Here is a 26,844-nt window from a genome sequence, read left to right as displayed (position 1 = left end):
CTTTAAGTTTTTAGGAGATAGATTTTATATACAAATTAAGTATTGTACATGTTCAATTAAAATACATGTATTTAAAATAACATATATTTACATATTTTAATTGAAATATCTTGGAACTAACATCCCACTGACTTCTACATTCTAAGACTATGATATTTTACTAAGAAATAAATAACCTAAAAACGTTAATATCTGAGTTTTTTTCAATCTCTGTAAATCATAGCATGCATTTAACAAAATCTGGGAAGTGACCCTTCCCCACATTTTATCTTCTGAAAAAAATATATATTTCATGTTCCATACAGCAGCATAAAATTAATCTTGCACATTATAGCCTCTGGCCTAGGAAAAAAAGTGCTTAAGTGGAAGAGGAAATGTTCTCTGATTTCAACCCATATTTGGACAATGTCCCTAAGCTGTTTTTGATGTCTCCTGAATATCGTGATTAGTATGTCATCTATTCATCGGCAAAATGGAGTTTTAGTACTATTGCTGTTAATGAGGGTGGAAAGCTATTTAGATTCATTGGCATTAGGTTGCTTTTCATTGTAGAGATCTAAAGTATCAGATAATTATTTGAAGAGAGGCAGTTTTGAAGTTCAGAAAAATAGGTGTTATACACAATACACATGTACTCCATTCTTCCAAGGTACTTGCAGACAATGCCCACTAGACAAAGATCTCTGAAGATACAACTAAATAGAAAAGTAAAGTATAGAAGTTTTATTTAATTTATTTGAATTTGTTTTTCTCACTTTTAGTCAACCACTGCCCCAGAGAGTCTGTGGAATGGAGTTCCTTCAAAGAAAGTTATGATTTTACAACAGTGCAACGAAGTTCTTATGGACATTCGTTGAAGTCTTTTTTAAATGAGTTGTTCATTGATAAAAATCCAAATAAAGATGAAAGAATGTCATTTGAAATTTAGGAATTCAGAATAAAAGCAAACACAATTTCAGGTATTGTTGAAGTGCAATATTTAAAGTATATATTTCATCAGTTTTGACATGTGTATATACTTGAAAATTATTGCCATAAGCAAGATAAGAAATATTTCCATCACCTTTCGCAATTTTCTTATACCCTTTGTAATATGCTTCTTCCTTCACTCTCATTCATGGAAAACATTGACCTACTTTTAATATTTTTGTGACTTAGAATTATATTAATTGAAGAAGTAAGTACTTTTTGTTTTTATTTTTAACTGACTGTTCCAGCTGGCTACTGATTTTGAGATCCATCCATGTTATTATATGTATCATGTTATTAAATGTATTTTAGTGAGTAAAGGAAGATGAATAACTCTACAACTCACTTTAGCAGCCAAGAATAACCTTAACACTGAAACATGACAAGGACATTATGAAACAGGAAATGTGTGTAACAATACTTCTCATGAATATTGATGCAAAAATCTTTAACAAAATATCAGCAAACCAAGTGATTACCTCTGTAAAGAAAAAAAATTAAAAAAATTAGCAAACTGGTTGCAATATCATACAAAAGGGATAATACATCATGAACAAATAGGGATTACTGTAGCTGAAACAACCCCATCAAAAAGTGGGCTAAGGATATGAACAGACACTTCTCAAAAGAAGACATTTATGCAGCCAAAAGACATATGAAAAAATGCTCATCATCACTGGCCATCAGAGAAATGCAAATCAAAACCACAATGAGATATCATCTCACACCAGTTAGAATGGCAATCATTAAAAAGTCAGGAAAAAACAGGTGCTGGAGAGGATGTGGAGAAATAGGAACGCTTTTACACTGTTGGTGGAACTGTAAACTAGTTCAACCATTGTGGAAGTCAGTATGGCAATTCCTCAGGGATCTAGAACTAGAAATATCATTTGACCCAGCCATCCCATTACTGGGTATATACCCAAAGGATTATAAATCATGCTGCTATAAAGACACATGCACATGTATGTTTATTGCGACACTATTCACAATAGCAAAGACTTGGAACCAACCCAAATGTCCAACAATGATAGACTGGATTAAGAAAATGTGGCACATATACACCATGGAATATTATGCAGCCATAAAAAAGGATGAGTTCATCCTTTGTAAGGACATGGATGAAGCTGGAAACCATCTTTCTCAGCAAACTATTGCAAGGACAAAAAACCGAACACCGCATGTTCTCACTCATAGGTGGGAATTGAACAATGGGAACACATGGACACAGGAAGGGGAACATCACACACCGGGGCCTGTTGTGAGGTGAGGGGAGGGGGCAGGGATAGCATTAGGAGATATACCTAATGTTAAATGAAGAGTTAATGGGTGCAGCCCACCAACATCGCATATGTATACATACGTAACAAACCTGCACGTTGTGCACGTGTACCCTAAAACTTAAAGTATAATTTTAAAAAAATGTGAAAATACATCAATGTGCGTTAACATATTCACTGAACAAATGAGAAAAATCACAAGAACATTTGAAGAAATGCAGAAAAATTGAAAATATTTTATAATTGAAAGACATGAATTTTCATGTTGAAGTCACACAGTAAGTTTATAAAACAATGGAAAAAATTAGGTTCACCATAGTCCACATCACAGTAAAATGTCAGATCACTGGCTTTCAGCAAAATTCTAGAGAAATGAAATGTTTTAGGCCTCAAAATGGCTTTGGGCGTTTTGAATAGAATACTGAAAGCAGAAAGACAGTGGGCTAATAGCTATAAAATTCTGAAAAAAAAATCTGGTTTTTTCCCCATATAAAACATAAGCTCTATCTTGGCAGAAGTAAGAGAAGAAATGTTGAAGAGGCAGCAGTGGAAGCATGCCGAGGAGAAGGACATTATCAAATCTGCAAGTGAAGTTCAGGGCATGTGCAGAAGGAAGTGAAGAAATAGAGATGCCAATCCCATCTCTCTTTGAATTCAAATTCTTGAATCCTACAGCCGAGGAAAAAATGGACCTGATTAAAAATTCCTTAAGGAAAATTATTTTAACATAGAATTCTAAATCCATCCAAATGATCAATCAAATTTAGACTAGAATAAAGACACTTTTAGATATGCAAGAGCTTAAAATATTTATATCCTATTACCTGTACCAAAGAGGCCTTTGGAGAATACTTGCTGTCAAATGAGAAACTAGGACAAAGGAAGATTTGGAATATGGAAAATAAATAGATTGAACACAGAAGAGAATTACAGAGAATCAACATTATAATGGTAAAGAGAGATCCTAGGGTGAAATGTGTACCAGATATAGAAGTCAACCATTTTGGATTGAAACTGTGTGACACAAGATACAGATATTTTGAGGACTGACATCATATAACTTCTATGTTTTTACCAACCATTTATAGAACCAACAAAACTACTGTAAATTCTATTCCACAAAAATAAGGAATTAGCTCTTACATGGCTATAAACTTCAATCTTCATTTATGAAGGGGAAAAAAAACAAAAGTAGACCGGTAAAGGAGAAGTCTTGAGATTTAGGAATTAGGCAAACTTATCAGGGGAGCGAATGAGCATTACTATGTCCCCATATTTCCACATAATATACTGCATGCTTTCAAGGAGTAATTTTAGATAGTATTTGAATTATTACTTAAATAATAAAGGGCTTTCTAATTCTCCTCCCTAGAAGTAATCAATTTCTACTGTGGTAGCCACCAAAATTACCTTTAATATTATTTAATTTTGAAAATTGTAACCATGATTTAATTAAAATATATATTCATTTTAAAAAGAAATTTTAAATCTACCAGTCTGCATAAAAGTAGGGGTTTTTTCTAAATCACTTAAAAGCTGGACTTCAAGGCTTAAAAAGCCTCCTATAATTGTATTTCCTTCGGAATACCCATTCCTCCTCTAATTAAAAATCTTTAAGTATTGTTGAGACTAAAGTAATTCTTTCAGAAATTTTGCATTTTCAATTTTATGCTGCTATTTTGAGCCATAATACTCTTCTAAGTATTATCAAATTGTATTGCATAATCTGTGTTACTCCATGTGGTACTGGAATATGTATAGTCACACTTTAAATAAGGCACTTCCAAAAATTAATCCTACTATTTCTAGAATTGTTTTACCCTTGATAATGCTGTTTTTATATTTACTTTATTTTTCTGTTTTCTCTTCTCCATCTTTTTCTTTATTCCTTTGCATCCTTTCCCTCAACTACATATTTCTTTTCTCTTGCTTTCTACTGCTTTTTTCCCCTGGTAATCTCTCATTCCTCTTCTCTTTGCCTTTTCTTCCTCTGCTCTTGGGGTTTTTAACATGATCTCCGTGGGACCCCATGTATGGATGGGCTTCAGGCGATCCGAAGATATTCTGAAAGTGAGTGCAAGTTACTTATATTGAAAGTGGGTTACTTGTTGTGCTTGTTAAGTATCCCTAAAGTCCCAAAGAAGCAAGTGAATGACCAGAAAATTGTAAAGAAAACCCCAATCACCCCTCTCAAATTCCCCTTTTTGTTTGCCTCTAGTTTCCATCTACAGTCCTGTGCAAGGCAAACTACCAGGGAAGCGCTACGATGTTTCCTCTCATGTTCATTTCCAGACTTTCTTTTTCTACTTTCACTTGAAAAAGACGAAATGTTTTCCCTTAAGAAACTGCATTGTACTGGCAGGAAGGAATTAGTTCCCATCAGTGCCATATCGGAGGAAAAAACAACAACCTGCGAACACAGTGCTGGAGAACCTGGCAGCTGATGATTCTCAGGAATAGGAACTAGCAGGATGCTTCGCTTCTAAGCACCCCTTGCTGCATTCATGCATGAAAGATAAAACGTCTTCTGCTGTTTGCCAGTTGATTTTGAAGAAAAAAACAGATATCTTGCAACTTTTAACTCACTGCTGCAACGACAAATGTGAAAACCATTCTTCCACCACAAGTTTTCTGAAATAGACCAGAGTTATAAACATTTTTTCCTCTCTCTCTTTGTTCATGGCATTTTCTATGCCTCAAGATTTTTCCTCAGCATATTCTGAATTTAATAGACTACTACTAATTCATTACGAGACAACTTAAATGCAGCCTTTGGTATGAAACATTCCCTCATTTGAATGTACTCTAGCGTCACCTTTTTCTAGTCATATATACAATGCATTATCAAAGCTATGTGTGCCTTTTAGCAGAAGTGGTGTCTTATTCACCTTTATTTGTTCCAGTATCTATAAAAGCAGAAAGTTTGTAGGTAGGCAAATTATGTAGAATGATTGCATAAATGAATAAATGCATTTTAAGTTCAAAAGAGCAGTTATTTAAGTTGCAATACCCAAAATCAAAGCCAATTAATTCATTTTATAAGATGCTTATATGGTTTGGCTGTGTCCCCACCCAAATCTCAACTTGAATTGTATCTCTCAGAATTCCCACGTGTGGTGGGAGGTTACCAGGGGGAGGTAATTGAATCATGGGGGCCAGTCTTTCCTGTGCTATTCTTGTGATAGTAACTCTCACCAGACCTGATGAGTTTATCAGGGGTTTTCGATTCTGCTTCTTGCTCATTTTCTCTTACCACCACCATGTATAAAATGCCTTTCACCTCCTGCCATATGAAACTGTAAGTCCAATTAAAACTATTTTGCTTCCCAGTCTCAGGTATGTCTTTATCAGCAGTGTGAAAATGGACTAATACAGTAAATTGGTAGTAGTAGAGTGTGGCATTGCTGAAAAGATACCCAAAAATATGGAAGCAACTTTGGAACTGGGTAACAGGCAGAGGTTGGAAAAATTTGTAGGGCTCAGAAGAAGACAGGAAAATGTGGGAAAGTTTGGAACTTCCTAGAGACTTGTTGAATGGCTTTGCCCAAAATGCTGACAGTGATATGGACAATAAGGTCCAGGATGAGGTGGTCTCAGATGAAGATGAGGAACTTGTTGGGAACTGGAGAAAAGGTGACTCTTATTATGTTTTCGCAAAGAGACTGGCAGCATTTTGTCCCTGCCCTAGAGATTTGTGGAACCTTGAACTTGAAAGAAATGATTTAGGGTAAATGACAAAAGACATTTCTAATCAGCAAAGCATTCAAGAAGTGACTTGGGTGCTGTTAAAGAGATTCAGTTTTATAAGAGAAGCAGAGCATAAAAGTTTGGAAAATGTTCAGCCTGACTTGCAATAGAAAAGAAAAACCCATTTCCTGGGGAGAAATGCAAGCCACCTGAAGAAATTTGCATAAGTAGCAAGGAGCCTAGTGTTAATCCCAAAGACCATGGGGAAAATGTCTCCAGGCCATGTCAGAGATATTCACAGCAGCCCCTCCCATCACAGGCCCAGAGGCCCAGGAAGAAAAAGTGGTTTCCTTGTCTGGGCCCAGGTTCCCTGTGCTGTGTGCAACCTAGGGACTTGGTGCCCTGTGCACAACCTGCTCCAGCCATGGCTGAAAGGGGCCAACATAAAGCTTGGGCTGTGGCTTCAGTGGCTGGAAGCCCCAAGCCTTGGCAGCTTCCATGTGATATTGAGCCTGCAGGTTCACAGAAGTCAAGAATTGAGGTTTGGGAGCCACTGCCTAGATTTCAGAAGATGTATGGAAATATACAGGCAAAAGTTTGCTGCAGGAACAGGGCCCTGATGAAGAACCTCTGCTAGGGCAGTGTGGAAGGGAAATGGCAGTGGGGGGGGGCGGTTGGAGCCCCTACACAGAGTCCCTACTGGGGCACTGTCTAGTGGAGCTGTAAGAAGAGGGCCATCGTCCAGCAAGCCCCAGAATGCTAAATCCACCAACAGCTTGCACTGTGAGCCTGGAAAAGCCACAGACACTCAACACCAGCTCGTGAAAGCAGCTGGAAGGGAGGCTGTACCTTGCAAAGTCACAGGGGTGGAGCAGACGAAGAACATGGGAACCCACCTCTTGAATCAGCGTGATCTGGATGTGAGACCTGGAGTGAAAGGAGATAATTTGGGAGCTTTAAAATTTGACTGCCCCACTGGATTTCACACTTGCATGGGCCCTGTAACTCCTTTGTTTTGGCCAATTTCTCCCATTTGGAATGGCTGTATTTACCCAATACCTGTACCCCCATGGTATCTAGGAGGTAACTAACTTGCTTTTGATTTTACACGCCCATAGATGGAAGGAATTTGCCTTATCTCAGATGAGACACTGGACTGTGAACTTATGGGTTAATGCTGAAGTGAGTTAAGACTTTGGGGGACTGTTGGAAAGGCATGATTGGTTTTGAAATGTGATGATTTGAGATTTGGAGAGGGCAGGGGTGGAATCATATGGTTTGGCTCTGTGTCCCCACCCAAATCTCAACTTGAATTGTATCTCCTAGAATTGCCATGTGTTGTGTTGTGGAAGGGACCCAGGGGAAGGTAACTGAATCATGGGGGCCTGTCTTTCCCATGTTGATCTCATGATAGTGAATAAGTCTCACAGTATCTGATGGGTTTATCAGGGGTTTCTGCTTTTGCTTCTTGCTCATTTTCTCTTGCCATCATCCTGCAAGAAGTGCCTTTCCTCTCCCACCATATGGAACTGTAAGTCTGGTTAAATTTCTTTTTCTTCCCAGTCTCGGATATGTCTTTATCGGCAGCATGAAAACACACTAATACGGATGCATTATATGAATTGCCTGATATAGATCATAGATCAATCTATAAACATTGATTAGTGAAATGATATGCCAGATCACAGTAAGAGGTAGAAAACACACACACACACACAGAGTATATTACATACTTCTAACAATCCTTCAATAAGGAAACTCATTTAACTTAATTTAGCATTTCCCACTGTCATTAACTTTTAGGACACCTACTATATTTTAATTTCCCCAAAAAAGAAATATTGTATAGAATCCATTAAGCCATTTTGGAAAATCATAGGCTAAATAATAAATATTTTATTTTGTTTTGCACTGTAGAGGCAAGATTGTGTGTGTGTGTGTGTGTGTGTGTGTGTGTGTAGAGAGGATCCTGAATATCATTCATTATAATACCCATATTTTATTTAACAATGCAAAACACCACCTAGCCAACAATATATATTTTTAAAACTATAAAACCAAAAACCCACAACTATAAAACTCCACATGTAACTAAGACTTTCAGACAAATAAATGTATTATAAAGTTTTCCTGTAATTATTTGTATTTAAAATAGTTAATAGGGAGCAGCTGAGTCTTCTCTTCCATTCAAAATGTTTATTTTAACTCTAAGCAATTAAGTTGGAATGGTCAACAAATAAAGAGTAAAAGTAATTTAGAATAAGAGTGATATTTTTTCCATGATATTAGGGAAAATTAAATGTCCTTGAAACTACCATTAAACTGAATTTAATAACCTGATATACTAAACAGGCAAGGAGAAAAAAAGTGGTCTATATTAACATTACTAGACAGCTACAGAGTAATTCCACTGAAATTCACAATTGGTTGGGGGGAAATTGGAGAACTTTATCATAATATTTGAATTGGTTTTGTTAATTCAAAAAAGCAAAATACAAAGGTGAATTTTATTTGTAAGAATGCTGTGTAATGGAGTCAATCTGGAAAATATTAATAAATATATCACAAAATCACATACAGTAGAAAAAGGAGATGCTTTAACATTGGCCATTAGACTTTTCCCATCTATGTTTCACATTGCTTTCGGGGTTTGATCTTATGAGACTCTATCTGCTTTCTGCTGTGAGCTATGGGCAAACTGCTGGCAAGGCACTCTCCATGTTCATTTTGAAAAATCAACAATGACAATCTTTCCCTAGTCTGTTCTGTGCTCATTATCTATGTCTCCAAAACTAAACCGCTTAATACAATGTTCTCTCATGTTTAGACTTTTAGAAAGAATACATTAGCTATAGCCTAAGAATCATCCTTAGAAAAGATGTTTTTGCTTGCTGTATAGATGTTGCAGGCAAAAAATGTAATAGCCAATTGGGTAGTTCTGATTTCTGCATATTTTGAAAATGGGTATGGTAATACCATCTCTTTAGCCTGCAGTTTTTTAAAAAGAATAAAGGCTCTGAAATCTGACTTTGTTCACCTCTGAAGACTTTCATTTAAAAGCTGAGCACTTTAGAGAATTATTAAATTGTTCTGAGATGCAGTTGCCTCATTGCAAAAATCAAGCTCTTAATAACTTTTTCATAGTAGTACTCCTCAGAGAGTATACACATACATATATACGTACACATATATACAATATATACCATGGAATTGAGACTTAGAATGTGGTCATATGTTTCCATTCTCTTGCCTTTAAAAATCATTATAAGCACATCTTTTTTGTAGGAGTCATTTGCTTTTCAATTCCCATAAACCAACTAGTCTACAGCCACATTTATTCTAAAAAAATTCCACAGCCATTTAACCCTGCACACACACACAGAAACACATCTGAACTCACCAGGTGTGGTGGTTCATGCCTGTAATCCCAGCACTTTGGAAGGCCGAGGCAGGTGGATCACAAGGTCAAGAGATCGCCACCATCCTGGCTAACATGGTGAAACCCCGTTTCTACTAAAAATACAAAAATTAGCCGGGCATGGTGGCGTGTGCCTGTAGTCCCAGCTACTTGAGAGGCTGAGGCAGGAGAATCAGTTGAACCTGTGAGACAGAGGTTGCAGTGAGCCGAGATCGTGCCACTGCACTCCAGTCTGGAGACAGAGCGAGACTCCATCTTAAAAAAAAAACACACACACACACATCTGAACTCATACACATGCGTATTCATATAGTAATACAGAAAATACAAAGTTGTTTGTCTCATCTTCGGCAGTGTTAGATGTGGTTAGCAGTATGGACATTATAGACAGAAAAAATGACCATGTATTCTCACAGGCTCTTAGCTAGAGCCTCAGGAAATGACTAAGAAATGACTGATCAGTCAGAGAGGATGATGTTCAGGCTAGAAAATCGCTAACATAGATCAGTGCAACCAGGAGGTAAGCAGTTTCTGGAAACTTGACACATTGAACTACTTAATTTAATGAAAACAAAGTAGAATTTGTTTAATAGAAACTTGGCTCATTCTACCGTCGTATGCTTCTAGACGAATGAATGATGTTCACTGAAATCTAGAAGATGAGTATATTTTGGGCCACTTTTCTTTTCCCTAAGTAAAGTGACCTGTATAGAATAAGAAAATAAAAATTATAATTAAAATCACAATAATGCTATGACAGAGGTCCTAATTTGGGGGAAAATTTAATAATTTTAGGAATATAAATTTGATGATTTCTTTTCCAGAAACATACCATTGAAAGACACATTAAATCTCTGAATATATATTTTCAGGATATGTAAGTATTTCATAATAGTAAAGCTTTTGTTATAGACAGCGCCCTGAGTAAAACGATACAGTCTGCTCATAATAATTTTTCAAAGAGGATTTTGTCATATACTGAGAATGCAAAGAACAAGTTAGGATTCATAATTCATTTTTGCATTTTTTATTAAATATATGCCGGCACATTCAAGAAGTCTCATTTACTTAGATATAAAGAAGTATTTTAGAGTACGTAAGTGGAAGAAAGACAATAGCACAATAATCTCATTCACTATGATGAAATATCAAGTGTACGTGGCATGGAAATTTTGTCTCGTAGGGGTAGAGAGGAATTAAAATTATCTTCATTTCTAGCCACAGCTGCAAAACAGAAGAGAATTTTATAAAGCAGAGCAAGCTTACAAATGCTTACATTGTTTATGCTTGCAAAATGTTGGAAAGAAAATAAATACAATTATATAATTTCAAAATTCATTATTCATCAAAGATTCTCATTTTTCACAAATCCAGAAAAAAATATCAGAATTAATGGAAGGGAAAATAATGCTTGAATACTATAAATACTGTTTTGTTTCTCAAATTCTGATACCTTTAGTAAAATACAATACCGAACTTTCAAAAAAATTATATATTTGTCTACTTATGGCAAAGCTATTTCAAAGTTATTTTACATTTCAGACAAAATTTCATTTGTTTCTGCCTAAAACTGTACTGCTAAGGCCAATATTATAATGACTTGTCTGGGAAAACAAGATATTTGTAATAGACATTCAAGTGTTTATTTTATGGTTATGCCATCAATATTTAAAATTGACAACAAGTAAATGTTGTATATCATTTACTTGTATATACAAGTAAATCTTGTATATCACCACTTTTAAGAGTGGTGATATTTTCATAATTATATAAATTAATTATGTTCTGTGCAACACTGAGTCAACACTATTCGTCTTAAATAAATCAGTTAATACCTCATGTAAAACTTTAAAGCACAGAATTATTTTATTTTTTATTTTTAAACAAAACTTATTTTAGACACAACATTGTTTTAATCTCATCGAGATTCTTAGTGTAGGTGCCATTAGCAAGTTTCCATCAGTTCAAATGTAGAACTTTTTATTGTGTTATTTTTTGTTGTTTGTGGTAGCACTCAAGAACTAGTAAGAGCATGAAGCTACAAAATATTGAGTGTCATTGAAAATTTAATGTATGTAAACATTTATATATAAATTGTAATATACATGTAAGTTATGTGTATAAACATTTATCAAACTTATTTTAATGGTGTTTATTCAGAGTAAAAAGGTTGGGTAATGATAAAGTTGATTTTCACCTTTAAAAGAGTGAATGGAGATGTAAAGTGTGTGTATGTTTAGTGTCTACTTTTTTAAAAAAGAGTAGAATGGAGATGACAACCGTGTGTGTGTGTGTGCGTGTGTATATGTTTTAGAAATCTTTGATGAAAGCAACATGATGTCACTATGATTAACTTAAGCAGAAAATGAATGATTTGAAAATCTGTGATATAGTCCCGAATAAAAAGAAAAAAGGGAAAACTGCTTTCTTAGAAACTGGAATTAGGGCTCCTCCAATGGACACTGTCACTAATGGGGACATACTTCAGACAACACTTGTTGAGGGTCTTCTATCATTTTTGTTTTTCTGGTGGTACTAAGCATCTGTTGCTTGCACATCTCCAAAAGAATTTTGGAGAAAAGTTTCAAGGATATTGTTTGATAATTAAAATGATTCCCTGTAAGTTTAATTGTGAAGGGTATAATTTTCAGCATATTATAAATACAGACTTTACAAAATATAACTGCTATATTATTGCTTTAAATGTAGTCAATAGGATCTAAATACCATGAAGATTTGATACCTACAACCTTCAGTCATGAACAGTCTATATTCCAAAAGAGGAGATATTTCCAAACTGTATCACCTATGAAATTATAACCTAATTAAAAATATATTTTGTTCTTGAAAGTCTTGTATTAAGGATGCCAACAGAATAGAAAGCTGGTTCAGTTCTTTCACCAGCACACAACTCTACTCCATTTGTTTATGTGTCCACTAAACTTGGACTGTGCCATCTTCCCAATCAGAGTACCCTTTTCTTGAATCGAGCTTCATTCTCCGGAGAGCTGCTAACTAGCAGGAAGTGGTGAAGACAGCAGGGCTGGAATTCAAAATGGTAAGGAAAGAGATAAGGAAGCTTCTTTATCTCTGATACAGAAGCAACAAGTAAAATGAGCACTCCGAGTTAAGTGTCAGCACTTTGCCGTGAGAGTGAATGCGTTCAAGTGCCTATGAAAGTCTTTTAAACAGCTGAGCTGGTTTATGTAATTCCATCAGTCAAAATTATTTGTGTTAAATTTTAACAACTAGTCACAGTTGAGAGACATCAAAGTTGGCTAATTGTTGAAAAGTGATGTTAAAAATCGGTCATCATGTCTATCAATGCTGATGACTTTATATATCCCTACCTTTGTCCTTGCTTTCATCTCCCTGTTCCTTTCTCTTAAGTAGTCAGTTTCCAATTTTCCTCTGATTGTTTACTCATACCTTGTTTCTCAGATGGTGTCTCTTAAAAAAAACATTTTAGGATCAAGATTTTCTTTGCATTCCCAACTAAACTTTAATCACCATGAATGCAAGTATAATGTCTATATTCACTCACTATTATATTCCCAGCACCCAGCAGAGGACATTCAATAACTATATAATAAGAGAATAAATAAAAAATATAAACATGTGGTGGCTGACACCTGTAATCCCAGCACTTTGGGAGACCAAGGTGAGTAGATCACTTGAGGTCAGGAGTTCGAGACAAGCCTGGCCAATATGGTGAAACCCTGTCTCTACCCAAAAATACAAAAAATTAGCAGGGCATGGTGGCGTGTGCCTGTAGTCTCAGCTACTTGGGAGCCTGAGGTGGGAGAATTGCTTAAACCCTGGAGGTGGAGGTTGCAGTGAGCCGAGATCACACCACTGTACTCCAGCCTGGCAACAGAGTGAGACCCTGTCTCAAAAAAGAAAAAAAAATTATGTATATATACACATGTAACCAAGAAGACCAGCATATGGTAATAGCTGGTGTAAAAAAAATGGCTAAACCCAATAGTGAAATAATAGCTTTGCCACTAATTCAAAGACTAAATTCAGAGATGTCATCCATCAAAGGAACACTATTTTCTGAAAATAGTGATAGGTATATTGAAAAGAGCTCTGCAGTTAAAGACAGCTAGGAGATACTGAATACAATTTAATAAACAGAAAAAAGTAATGAACAAATGATGGATTAAATACAGAATATTGAATTTGCCCTATGTTTGATTCCTAGAAACCTGCTAATGAAAATGATTAAAGTAATTCCAGATGAATTGTTAATGCCTGTTACATTTTCATATTATTTATCACCCCACATAATATATGCCTTCCAAATATGCTTATGGCAATTAACCCAAAGAATGAATAAAGTGGTAATCACATTTACCACAACAAGTTATGGGGGGAGAATTGTTTTTATACCATGCAAAACACTCCCTATCCACTGGTGATTGTCAAATATTGTGGTCTAAGAAGAGCACCATAGACAAAAATTCAAAAACACACAGAAGAAAAGGGAAAAAATACTTTGCTACTCTCTTGAATAATTCTTAGTGGGTCTTACTAACAAAACTACAAAAAGAAATGCAAACTTTACATATTATCTCAAAATGAATCTGTAAGGCAAAACTACAGCAATAACGGGAATGGTGCTAGGAAAGCTGGTGGAGTGTTTGTGAATGTGTGTGTGTGTTTGTGTGTTGTGCTTGTGTACCCAACTAAAAGACAGCATCCTAAATATTTTCAAGTTTAAAATTCTAATTATTCATTATAAAAGCACAATACAATAAAAAAGAAGCCCTTCTTTAAACTCTGGCCAAGGTCCCTCTAGCAGAAGGATTCTAACAAGAATGAAGATAAAAAGATGTCTGTGAATTCTCAAAAATTCACTTGAAATTTATGTTGCATCCCCTCACCTTGCTCAGTAACCATGTTTTGTTAACACTGTCTGTTGAGCCTTGTTGACTCCTGGTGACTGGAATATCTTGTTAACTGAACTGCTGGAAGTTCTAGTTCTTGCAGCTAATGCATTCTCAGAACTGCACAGTATGAACACAGCAGGTGTAAAGTAAAAGCAATAATAAAAAATTGAACAGACTTTAAGTGCTATGATTATTACTGTAGGCCAGTTTTTATCTTCTATTTTAAAAGTATACTTCTTGGATTTCCTGTGTCTGAAAGTACTGATAGCCTCATATTTTCTTTCTCAGTGATGGGAATTAAATATCATATTTTTAAAAAGAAAGTAATATTTGAAAGGCTTGCCTATAGATGGTGAACTCCTAAATCTATGAATGAAATTATCTGAAGATTCTGAGAAAAATCCCTCAAATAATCTAACAACTGATTAAAAATTCAATACAGGAGTAGCTGTGACTTTTAACATCAGCTTTCCCCTAGGGAGCTTTTACCCATTGATCAATTTTGCATCTTTCTAAAGTCAAAGGAGGAAAAGAACTTGTTTTAGAGATAGAAACTCTGAGTAGCAGAAGCACTTTTCATTGGTAGTTGGAAAGTAGAATGATGAAAATCAAATTCTAATTTCAGCAATCCATTACCTATGCAAGATTGTGTTTTGAAATGAGGGTAAATGTATCTTTATTTCTACCTGTAGAGATATAGATATACTACCAGAAAACAAGATACACAGGTAGGCTTATCTGAATCTACCGTCAGATTATTTCGTCTTACTTATTAAGAGCAAAAATATTATATTAATGGATTATTTTTGTCATCTTTTTCTCTTTAGTAACTTACAAGGTATGAAACATTCAAGAACTAGTAAGATATGCAAATCCTGTATGTACCTGAAGTGTTTTACAAGAGCATGTCCACACTGATGTTACACATTCATATTACTTTTAATAATTATTCATATTTTTCATAGTTTTACTTCCTGCATCTGATCCATCAGTGCACTCTGGCTGCTGTAACTCTAAAACATATTTAAAATTAAATCACTTCTCACCCTTCTATTGCTACTACTGTGGTCTGAGCTACCAGGCAACAGCCACCTGGCATGATCTGTCATTTCAATTACTGTCTCCTAATTGATCATTGTTCTTGCATAATTTTGGTGTGTTTTAACAGAGCATCCATAATGGTACCATTAGATCACATCAGCTCCGTCCTCAAAATATTCCAGTGTTCCCGATCTGCTTTAGAGTAAAGGATAAGTCTTTACAATGATTTACAAGGCATTAAGCAGCCTCTCTCTTATGCCCCATTACATTTCTGATCTCATTTACTAAAATTATTTTTTTCAATCTCTGTGCTCCAGGCACACTCACCTCTTAGCTGTTTAAGCATGCCAGTCACACTCTTACCTCAAGACTTTTGCACTTGTTATTCATTCTGCCTAGAGTGTTCTTCCTCCTGATAACCATTTGGCTTTCTTTGGGTTGTCTCTCTCATATCATTTTCTAAGTTTAACCTCCCCTTCTTACGCTATTTGAAAACCCACCACTCCACTACTTCCTAATTCTCTTTATTTTTCTTGTTAGCACCTCTTAATATGTATTATTTATTTACCCAAATAGAACACAACTCCATGAGGGAAATTAGTTTCTTATGTTTTGTTCACTGTTTTATACCAGTGTTTAGTACAGTATATGAAACATAGAAAGTAGATGCTCAGTAAATATTCATTTAACATTTTTCCTAGATATGGGAAGCATTTTTTTAAAATCATGGGATTTTAGAGATATGGAAATCTTAGATTTCCTGCTTCCAGCAATCTTATTTTATAGAGTGAATACTGAAGACCAAAGATGTCGTGTCCTTTCCAGAGTCAACTAGTTAATTAAAGTCAGAATTTGGAGTAGAAGTTGGGATTTTTAAAATTATTATTGAAATGATTATATCCTTTACATCTCATTATTACCACTATGTGAATTATAAATTTGGGAGAGAAAATAAATTTAAGATATATAAGCATATAAAAGTAGTAGTCCTGAGAAATTATAAAATCTGAGTTATTGATAAATAAAATTATTTATAATTATAATAGAAAAATATCTATAGCTCATAGAATATCACAAGTCAATTATAAATTAGAAACATCACAATGTAAGTGAAAAAATATACAGCACAAGCACATATTATACTAAGAAATACTATAATTGAAAAACAAGGATCTCATTATACTCAACACTGGTCAGGCCCTTATTAGAATATCATCTTCAATACTGAGCTCAGGAGCAAAATGGGGATGTGGTCAAATTGAACTGTGCTCAGTTGGGAGCTAGAAAGATAATTAAAGTGCTGGGAAATTGGGCCTTTGAGGATAGGTTAGAGTAACTCGGATTACTGAAACTGAATCAAAGGGGGTTGAGGGTAGTTTGGATAATAGTTGCCAAGTGTAAAAATAGTCTTATTTTAAAGAAAGGAAGCCAGCTGTCAGGTTCTCCATAGGGGAATAAGAAGGGGGTCAATGCTATTTCTCAGCAGGATAGTGAAATTAGGTCAAGTGTAATGAAACTTTTCCTTACACGGGAGAATTATTAAATGGGAAGACATTACTGAGAAAAGTATTTTCATATGGTAGTCTAAAATTTGCCATGGGTTCTCAATGTTTGAGATTGATTAAATCTCCCCTTTGATGAGGGCATGGATAAGGTAACAAAGCAAATTTTCTCCAGGTCATTACATGTCTGGTTCTCATTGATTGTTCCACTTCTTCTTGAAATAATGTTTGATTACAGTTTAATTGTAACCTCATTCTGTACATGTATTTTCGTCCCTTTTTGCACTAATCAAATTTAATATTGCTGAATAATGTTGCAGGAAAATTTTTATGAGATTCTTACAATCACATTCTTACATCAAGGCCATTTATTAATAGCTAGACTCTTTCATGAAATATCTTCCTAAATTTCTTAACCCCCTCTTCTGACCCACGTCCCTTTTGCTAAATTGCATTCTACATTCTTGCAGAAGAATTAATTCTTCCTAGCATAGATCTAGTCATGATAGTTTTTCTTAAGAAAAAAAGTTTGGTGTATATTAACTATTCGCATCTCTCTGTGGCCAGAGGAATAAAGGCCCTATGTATCTCTTGCACTTTAATCCTGGTGTAATGCATCATTTTATGTTGGACACCATTTTCCTTTGATAAACTGTCTTATACATTATACTGGCCTATTTTCTTTAATGAAATTTTATAGGCTGCGTTTTAAAAAGGCATAACTTAACCCACCTTATCATTGCTCATTCTTATTCCTTCTTTTATCAGTCACCTGCTCAACACTTAAAAATGCTGGCTTAGTCAATTCTTGCTGCTACAGCAAAATACCTAAGACTGGATAATTTATAAAGAACAGAAATTTATTTCTCACAGTTCTGGAGACGGGGAAGCTCAAGATCAAGACACTGGCAATTTATCTGGTGAGGACCTCTTTTCTGAGTTCTCATATAGCAGAAAACAAAAGGGCAAGCTAGCCTAAAATTGTGTGAAGTCTCTTTTCAACGGGCTTAATCCCATTAACAAGGGAGCAGCCCTTACAGGCCTAATCACTTCTTACAGGCCACACCTCTCAATACTATCACTTTGGCAATATCTAAATTTTGGAGGGGGCTACATTTAAATCATAGCAAATGCCATACACATGAGTATGCCCTCACAAAGACATCTCTGATTCTCTGGTTTGAGTGATTCCTACAGTTCTGTTGGAAGAAGTATGATCAACAGTATACTCTAACTTCTGGCTGCCAGTTGGCCTTAAGGGGGCAATTGCATATGTATTCTCTCATTTAGAAGGAGAAATAATGCATCATTAACAAATTTAAGATTTTTTTTCACAGGAACGATAGACCACTTTTTAAAAAGATTTTTCCATTTCCCCCTGTCCTAAATTTGTTTCATTTGTTTGACAGATTCCTAGCAAGAATTAATGTGTAAATAGCATAATTTTGGTAGCAAAAATTCCCTTTTCAGTATTGATGTACTTAAATTTTTCATTATTTATTCATTATTTACGGTATATAGGTATATATACCATAACATACACAAATATTCTAAAAAATGAGAAAAAGTGGTTCAAAAATTATTAATTGTATTACTTAGAGATAAATCACTATAAAAATGTGAAATTTATATATATAAATAGAAAAATAGAGTGCATAATAATATTAACGCAACTTAAAATAAATGAGTTTTTACAACTTTGTTTTGACCAAAATGAGATGCTTTAGAAATACTCTTTTGTAATCCTTTATCTCCAATGTTTATTGTATAGTGAACATCTTTACACAGCAAGTCCAAATTTATTCCAACAGCTGAATAGTATTCCACTGTTTAGGTGGAGGGCTGCCATGTATTATCATGCAGATTTTCCATTGATCAAGGGTCCGGGACTGAGTATGTAGACAGAGGCTAAAATCTAGCCCAAACTGCAGTCACCCAGCTCCATTACACTTTGTGCCTGACCAGAGGAACTGGCCTTTTCTAATTGACATGAATTTTCCATATGGCTTGTGGTGGTCCTGTAGTTTTAATTTACAAGTTTTATAAGCTCATAGTTTAAAATATCCAATAGCTCAACAAGGCTTATTTTCAAATATAGCAGTATCACTGCTCGAAACCCATCTCTAGTCCCCTTCTTCTTTTTGTATTGAGACCTGTCTAGAGTTACATTAAAATTTTTTTCTAGCTATATTAAGGTATTTTTAACAAATAAAATATGTATACATTCAAGATGTACAATGTGATTATACGTATATATGTACACACACACACATTGTGAAATGGTAACCATAATCCAACTAACACATCCTTTACTACAGTTACCATTGTGTGGTGTGTGTATGTCTGTGTGTGTGTATGTGTGTGTGTGTGTGTGTGTGAGATGAAAACACGTAAGATCTACTCTTTTACCAAATTTCAAGTAAACAGTATGGTAATGTACTGTACTGTAATATACAGTATAGTCACCAAGCTGTACATCACCGGAACTTATTTGTCTTACTATTGAAAGTCCTCCATAATTTTGGTACCTATTACCAATGTCTTCAACTATTTTAGCTATTGCTTCTAAAATTTTCACAAAATTTATTAATAAGATATTTTTACTCCATATCTTAATTTTTCAGTTTCAGATGTCATTCACTGAACTCCTGCTATGAGAAAAATGGGAATTTCCTTTCTTATAACCAACCACATCACTTCCAGCATGCCAAATGTATACAAACACAGTGCTCACAATAAAATTGGTAAAATATTTTTACTGAATTGGTATTTATTGTCCATGTGCTTATTATTGCATACATGGTATTCATTATCCAAATGATTGTATATATATATGTATATGGGTATTTTAATACTATTATTTTTTTTCAAATATTTTTATTTTTAATTTTTGTGGGTACACAGTATGTGTATATATTTATGTGACACGAGATATTTTGATACAGGCGTACAATGGGTAATAATCACATCAGTGTAAATAGAATATCCATCACCTCAAACATTTATCCTTTCTCTGTGTTACAAACAATCCAATTATACTCAGTTATTTTAAAATGTACAATATATTATTGTTGACTATACTCACTCTGCTGTGCTATTAAATACTAGATCGTATTCATTCTATCTAATTATACTTTTGTACTCATTAAACATTCCTCATTCCCTCACCTCTCACTACCATTCACAGCCTCTGGTTACCATGATTGTACTCTCTATCTCCATGAGTACAATTGTTTTAAGGTTTAATTCCCACAATAAATGAGAACATGTGAAGTTTGTCTTTCTGTGCAAGCTTATTTCACTTCACGTAATGACCTCCAGTTCTATCCATGTTGTTGCAAATGACATTATCTCACTCTTTTTTATGGCTAAATGGTATTTTATTGTGTATATGTCCTGAAGGGTTTTGCCAATGTTTTCTTTAAGTAGACTTTGAGATGTTAGATTTAAGTCTTTAATTCATTTTGATTAGATTTTCAAACAAGGCAAAAGATAGCTGCCTAGTTTTACTCTTCTGGATATGGATACTCAGTTTTCACAGCACCACCCATTGAAGAGACTATCTTTTGTCCTATGCATGTTCTTGTATCTTTGTCTAAATAAGTTCCTGTATATGTATGGATTTATATCTGAGTTCCCTGTCCTGCTTCTCTGATCTATGTGTTTGTTTTTATACCATGCTGTCTTGGTTACAATTATCTCTGTAGTATAAAATCAGGTAATATGATTCCTAGTTTTGTTCTTTTGGCTCAGGATGGCTTTGACTATTGAGTCTTTTGTGCTTCCATATCTACTTTAGGGCTATTTTTTCTACTTCTGTGATGAATGTTACTGGATTTTGATATGGACTGCATTGAATCTATAGATCTCTTTACATAGTATGGATATTTTAACAATATTGATTCTTCTAATCTATGAATATGGAATATCTTTACTCCTTTTGTGCCCTTTTAAATTTCTTGCATTAATGTTTTATAGTTTTTATTATAGAGATTTTTTACTTATTTGGTTGTTTATTCCTAAATATGTTGATTTTGTATCCTGCAACATTACTGAATTTGCTTATCAGATCAAACAGTTTTTTCGTCGAGTCTTAGGTTTTCCCAAATATAAGATTATATCTGCACACAAAAATAATTTGAATTATCTCTTTTCCATTTGGATGCCCTTTATTTCTTTCTCTTGTCTGATTTCTCTAGCCAGGATTTCCAGTACCCTGTTGAATAACAGTCGTGAAAATGGGCAATCTTGTGTTCCATGTCTTAGAGGAAGAGCTTTCAGGTTTTCTCCATTTGGTATAATACTACATATGAGTCTGTCATATATGGCTTTTGTTGTGTTAAGGTGTGTTCGTTCTATACCCAGCTTTTTAAGGGTTTTTATCATGAAGAAATGTTGAGTATTATCAAATGCTTTTTCTGCACCAGTTGAAAAGCTCATATATTTTTGTCTTTCATTCTGCTGATATGATGCATCACATTGACTTGTGTGTATTGAACCATCCTTGCATCCCTGGGTAAATCCTCTTAGTCATGATGAACGATATTTTTAATGTGTTCTTGAATTTGGTTTGCTAGTATTTGTTGAAGATTTTTGCTCAATGTTCATTAGGAATTTTGGCCTGTGGTTTTCTTTTTTGATGTGTTTTTGTCTTGGTATCAGGGTAATTCTGGCCTCATAGAATGAGTTTGGAAGTATTCCCTTCTCCTCTATTTTTCAGAATAGTTTGATTAGGATTGATGTTAATTCTCCTTTAAGTGTTTGATAAAATTCAGCAGTGAGGCTGCTGGGTCCAAGGCTTTTCTTTGCTGGGAGACTTTTTATTATGACTTTGATCTCATTACATGTTATTGGTCTGTTCAGGTTTTGGATTTCTTTGTGAGTCAATCTTGGTAGGTTGAATGTGTGTAGGAATTTACCTATTTCTTTTAGGTTTTCCAATTTCTTGTGTAGAGTTGCTCATAGCAGCCACTAATGATCTTTTCACTTTCTGCAGTATCAGTTGTAATGTCTCAATTTTCACCTCTGATTTTATTTATTTAGGTATTCTCTCTTTTTTTCTTAGGTTAGACATTTGGCAATTTTGTTTGTCATTTCAAAAGACCAACTTTTTGTTTCATTGATCTTTTGTATTTTTTTATTTTAATTTTATTTCTCTCTGCTTTAATCTGTATTTCTTTTCCTACACTTATTTTGGATTTGGTTCACTCTTGCTTTTTTTTATATATATTTTTATTGACAGCAAGCCAGTGATAAGCATTGTTTTTATACATTATAGATTAAATAAAAGTATTCCTTATGGGAAATAAAGGGATGGGCCAAAACAAAGGGATGGGTTTGGCTAGTTACCTGCAGCAGGAACATGTCCTTAAGGTGCAGATCACTCATGCTATTGTTTGTGGTTCAGGAATGCCTTTAAGCAGTTTTCTGCCCTGGGTGGGCCAGTTATTCCTTGCCCTCATTCAGGTAAACCCACAACCTTCCAGCATGGGCATCATGGCCATCATGAACATATCACAGTGCTGCAGAGATTTTGTTTATGGCCAGTTTTGGGGCCAGTTTATGGCCAGATTTGGGGGCCTGTTCCCAACAGATATACTATTCTAGGATAACTTTTTTCCAACGCTATGTGTATGTCATGCCATTCTCTACTGGCCTGTAAGCTTTCCACTGGGAAGTCTGCTGCCAGACATATTGAAGATCTTTGTATGTTACTTGTTTCTTTTATTTTGCTGCTTTTAGGATCATTTCTTTATCCTTGACCTTTGGAAATCTGATTATTGAATGTCTCAAGGTGGTCTTCTTTGGGTGAAATCTGCTTGATGTTCTATAACTTCCGTGCGCTTGGATATTGATATATTTCTCCAGGTTTGAGAAGTTCTCTCTTATTATCCCTTTGAATAAACTTTCTACCCCAATCACTCTCTCTACCTTCTTCTTTTTTTTGTTTTTTTGATGGAGTTTTGCTCTTGTTGCCCTGGCTAGAGTGCAATGGCATGATTTTGGCTCACTTTAACCTCCTCCTCCCGGGTTCAAGCAACTCTCCTGCCTCAGCCTCCTGAGTAGCTGGGATTACAGACATTTGTCACCATGGCCAGCTAATATTTTTGTATTTTTAGTAGAGATGGGGTTTCCTCATGGTGATCAGGCTGGTCTTGAACTCCTGATCTCAGGTGACCCACCTACCTCAGCTTCCCAAAGTGCTAGGATTACAGGCATGAGCCACCCTGCCTGGCCTACCTTCTCTTTAAGGTCAATAACTCTTAGATTTACCCCTTGGAGGCTATTTTCTGGATCTTGTAGATCTAGTTCATTCTTTTGTATTCTTTTTTCTTTTCTCTCCTTTGACTATGTGTTTTTAAATAGCCTGTCTTCAAACTCCTTAATTCTTTCTTATACCTGATCACTTTTACTGTTAAGAGACTCTAATGCATTTTTATGTATGCAGTTGCATTTCTCAGCTCCAGAGTTTCTTCTTGATTTCAAAAAGTATTTCAATCTCTGTTAAATTTATGTAATAGGATTCTGAATTCCTTCTCTGTCTTATCTTGACTTTCACTGAGCTCTTCCATAGAGATATTTTTAATCTACTCTCTGCAAGGTTACATATTTCTGCCTCTCTGGGATTGGTCACTAGTGCCTTAGGTAGTTCATTTGGTGAGGTCACATTTTCCTTGATTGTCTTGATACTTATGGATATTTTTCAGTGTCTTGGAACTGAAGAGCTAGATATTTCTTGTAGTCTTCACAGTCTGGGCTTCTTTGTACCTGTTTCTATTGGGAAGGCTTTCCAAATATTCAAAGGTACTTGGTTGCTGTGATCTAAGTCTTTTGTCACTGCAGCTGTATCTGCATTAGAGGGCATCCCAAGCCAAGTAATACACTAGTTCTTGGAGGCTCATAGACGTACCACCGTGGTGTTCCTGGGTCAGATTTGGGATAATTCTCTGGATTACCAGTCAGAGATCCTTGTTCTCTTCCCTTACTTTCTCCCAAATGGAATCTTTATTACTGTGCTGAGCTGCCTGAGGGGTGACAATAGCACCCCTGTGAGCATCACCACTGGGACTGCACTGAGTCTGACCCAAAGCCAGCACAGTACTGAGTCTCACCCAGGGCCTGTGGTGACCACCACCTATTTACCACCTATGTTTTCTCAATGTCCAAGGGCTCCACAATCAGTAGGTGACAAATCTGGTCAGGCTTCTCCTCTTCCATTCAGAGAGGTGAGTTATCCCAGTCCCTGGGTAGGTCTAGAAATGGTGCGCAGGAGTCAGGTCCTGGAGTTGGGAACCTATGAATCTACTTGGTGCTCTAGCTAATGTGGCAACCAAGCTGCAAGATTTTTCCATCTTTTCCTCCCCTTTCCTCAAGTAGAGAAGACTCTCTCTGTGGCCATCACTGCCACAGGCCTGCAACAAATACTGCCTGGCTAGTGCTGATGTTCAGTCATGGCCCAAGGGTTCTTCAGTTCACTTGTGGTGAATACTGACAGGCCTGCATCTCTTGCTTCAGGGCAGTGGGCTCCCTTCTGGCCTAGGGCAGGTCCAGAAATACCATGCAAGAGCCAATGTCTGGAATCAGGGGCAGCAGAATCCCACTTGTGGCTGAGCTGGCACCCAAGCTGCAAGAAAAAGTCCCCTCTTTACTCTTCCCTCTCCTTTCCTCAAGCAGGAGTCTCTCCCCATAGCCACCACAGACGGAAATGTGCTGAGTCACACCTGAAGCCAGCACGGCTCTGAGTCTCGCCCAAGGCCCATGGTAATACTGCCTGGCTATCACTGCTAGTTATTCATGACCCAAGGGCTCTTTACTCAGCAGGTGATGAATCCTGTCAGGAATGTATCCTTCCTTCCCTTCAAGGCAGCAGGTTCTCTTCTGGCTCAGGGTGTGCCTAGAGATGTCATCCAGGAGCTAGGGCCTGGAAAGGGGGCCTCAGAACTCTGCCTGGTGACTTCTTCTGTGGCTAAGCTAGTATTCAATTCACAAGACAATTCCTATTTACTCTTCTCTCTCCTCTCCTCATGTGGAAGGAAGGAGTCTCTCCTGGATCTGCAAGCTCTACTGTCTTGGGTTGGAGAAGGGGTGATGTAAGCACTGCTTTAGCCATCTCAGTTGATGTCTCACTAGATTGCATGCGCCCCAAATTTACTGGCTCCAAGTTCAGCACAGCACCAGGACTTGCCCAGGAATTCTATTCTTTGTGGCTGAAACTGCCATCCAAGTTCATTTAGAACCCCAGAGCCCTTTAGCCTGTGGTGATGTGGCTTGCTGGAACTAAAATTCCTACTGCTAGGGCTGGCCTAAATAATCCCTCCATGGGCGCTGACTGAGTCCTGCCCCTTCTTGCTTTCTGCTGTGACAGGGCAGCACTGAGTTCCAATGCAACATTCCACAATCACTGTGCTCTCCCTCCTGCAAGCACACAGATTTTCTCTCCGCATCACGTGGCTGCTGCTGGGAGGTGGAGAGGGGTAGTGTAGGTGATTTAAGATTGTCTTTTTTAGCCTCTTTCCTTAATATGATGTTAAAACCAGGTACTGTGACTGCTTGCCTGATTTTTGGTTCTTACGAAGGTGCTTCTTTGTGTGGATAGTTGTTCAATCTGGTGTTCCTGTTGTGGGGAAGATTGCTGGAGTATTCTGTTCAGCCATCTTGTTTTGCCTCACTCTTCTCTGTTCTCTTTTTTTACATATTTTTTGTTGTAACTGGACTTAACAATTATTTTGTTTCCTTATTTTCTTATAGGGGATTAAATATTACTTCCCATTAATTCATCCCATACCTCTTCTCCAGAACTATAATTATACTTTCATTATGTCCATACATTATGTAATTCATTGGTTTAATGTTGTTCTTCAATAAATACTTCTTGAGGCCCTCTCCTTTTCTTCTCTAATCTGAAGTTTATTCTCGAATTCTGTGGGATAGCTTATGTCTTGTCACTTTGGGATTGACATTTAACTTCATCCTAGCAATTCCTATCAACTCCTTCCTGCACTGAACCCCCGACTTTTTTGTTTTCATTTCTTCTTTACTCTTAATTTATGGCTTTAATTTTAATGGGCTATATCTTATAGTAGCACGTTGGAAATTATCTGAAGAAAAGTAAATTTCTTGAGGATTTGTGTGTCTGTTAAAAAAATAATTGTGATAACAACTTTCTGAGAACTTCTTAGATGCCATACTCTACTCTTTGCATTTTATGTGTGTTTACTTATTTAATCCTCAAAACAACCCAGTAAGAGAATTAATTATTGATTTACTGGGAAAAATAAAAACTTAAGAAATTGAAATTTAAGCCCCAAGATATGTAGAAGCTTGCTGTTCCAGAATTAAAACCCCTGAAATCCAACTCTAAAGTTTCTGTTTTAGCCCTACACTATGCAAACACCCAACAGCATTATTCTACCATCACATGTGATAAGTAATTATATTTGATGCAGAATTCTAGCTTCCAGTGTCACTGACATATTGTTTCTCTTTTTATTGTTATTTCTTCTGAAATTCCTATTGTTTATATATTGTGTGTGGGTCATCTGGTTTTGTCATCTCTTCACATGTTTTTTTCCATTTCTGTTCTGAGAAGTTTTGTAACTTTATTTTCCAACACTTTACTATTGGGTTTTTAATTTTTTCTAATATATTTTAAATTTCAAATATTTTTTCTTTTTCTTAATCCCTTTTTGTATATTTATAAACAGTATCTTTTTGTCATTTATATATATATTAACTGCAGATGTTCTCTGTATGATAATCTTGCTGAGCTTTTTCTTGGGGAAATTCAACTGTCAAACTCTCTCAGTTTCTCTAGAGAGGAATTATTTATCATTCTGCCTGAAGACTGCAAACCCAGTAGCCAATGTTCTCACAGCTGAGTGGAGGAGGTGGTTTTACTACTCTCTATATAGATTTCCACAGATGCCCACCTTTCCACATAGTATTTTCACCCTCAGCTATGCTTGGATCCCCAAGTCTAAAGCAATGTCTGACTTAACCTCTTTAGACAACTGACCTTCAGTTTAAAGCAGATGATTATTCCTTACACAGAT

This window comes from Pan troglodytes, chromosome 11, assembly GCF_028858775.2.
Source record: "Pan troglodytes isolate AG18354 chromosome 11, NHGRI_mPanTro3-v2.0_pri, whole genome shotgun sequence".
Classification (NCBI taxonomy): domain Eukaryota; kingdom Metazoa; phylum Chordata; class Mammalia; order Primates; family Hominidae; genus Pan; species Pan troglodytes.
The sequence above is the reverse complement of the archived record's forward strand: the minus strand, read 5'-3'. Positions refer to the sequence as shown.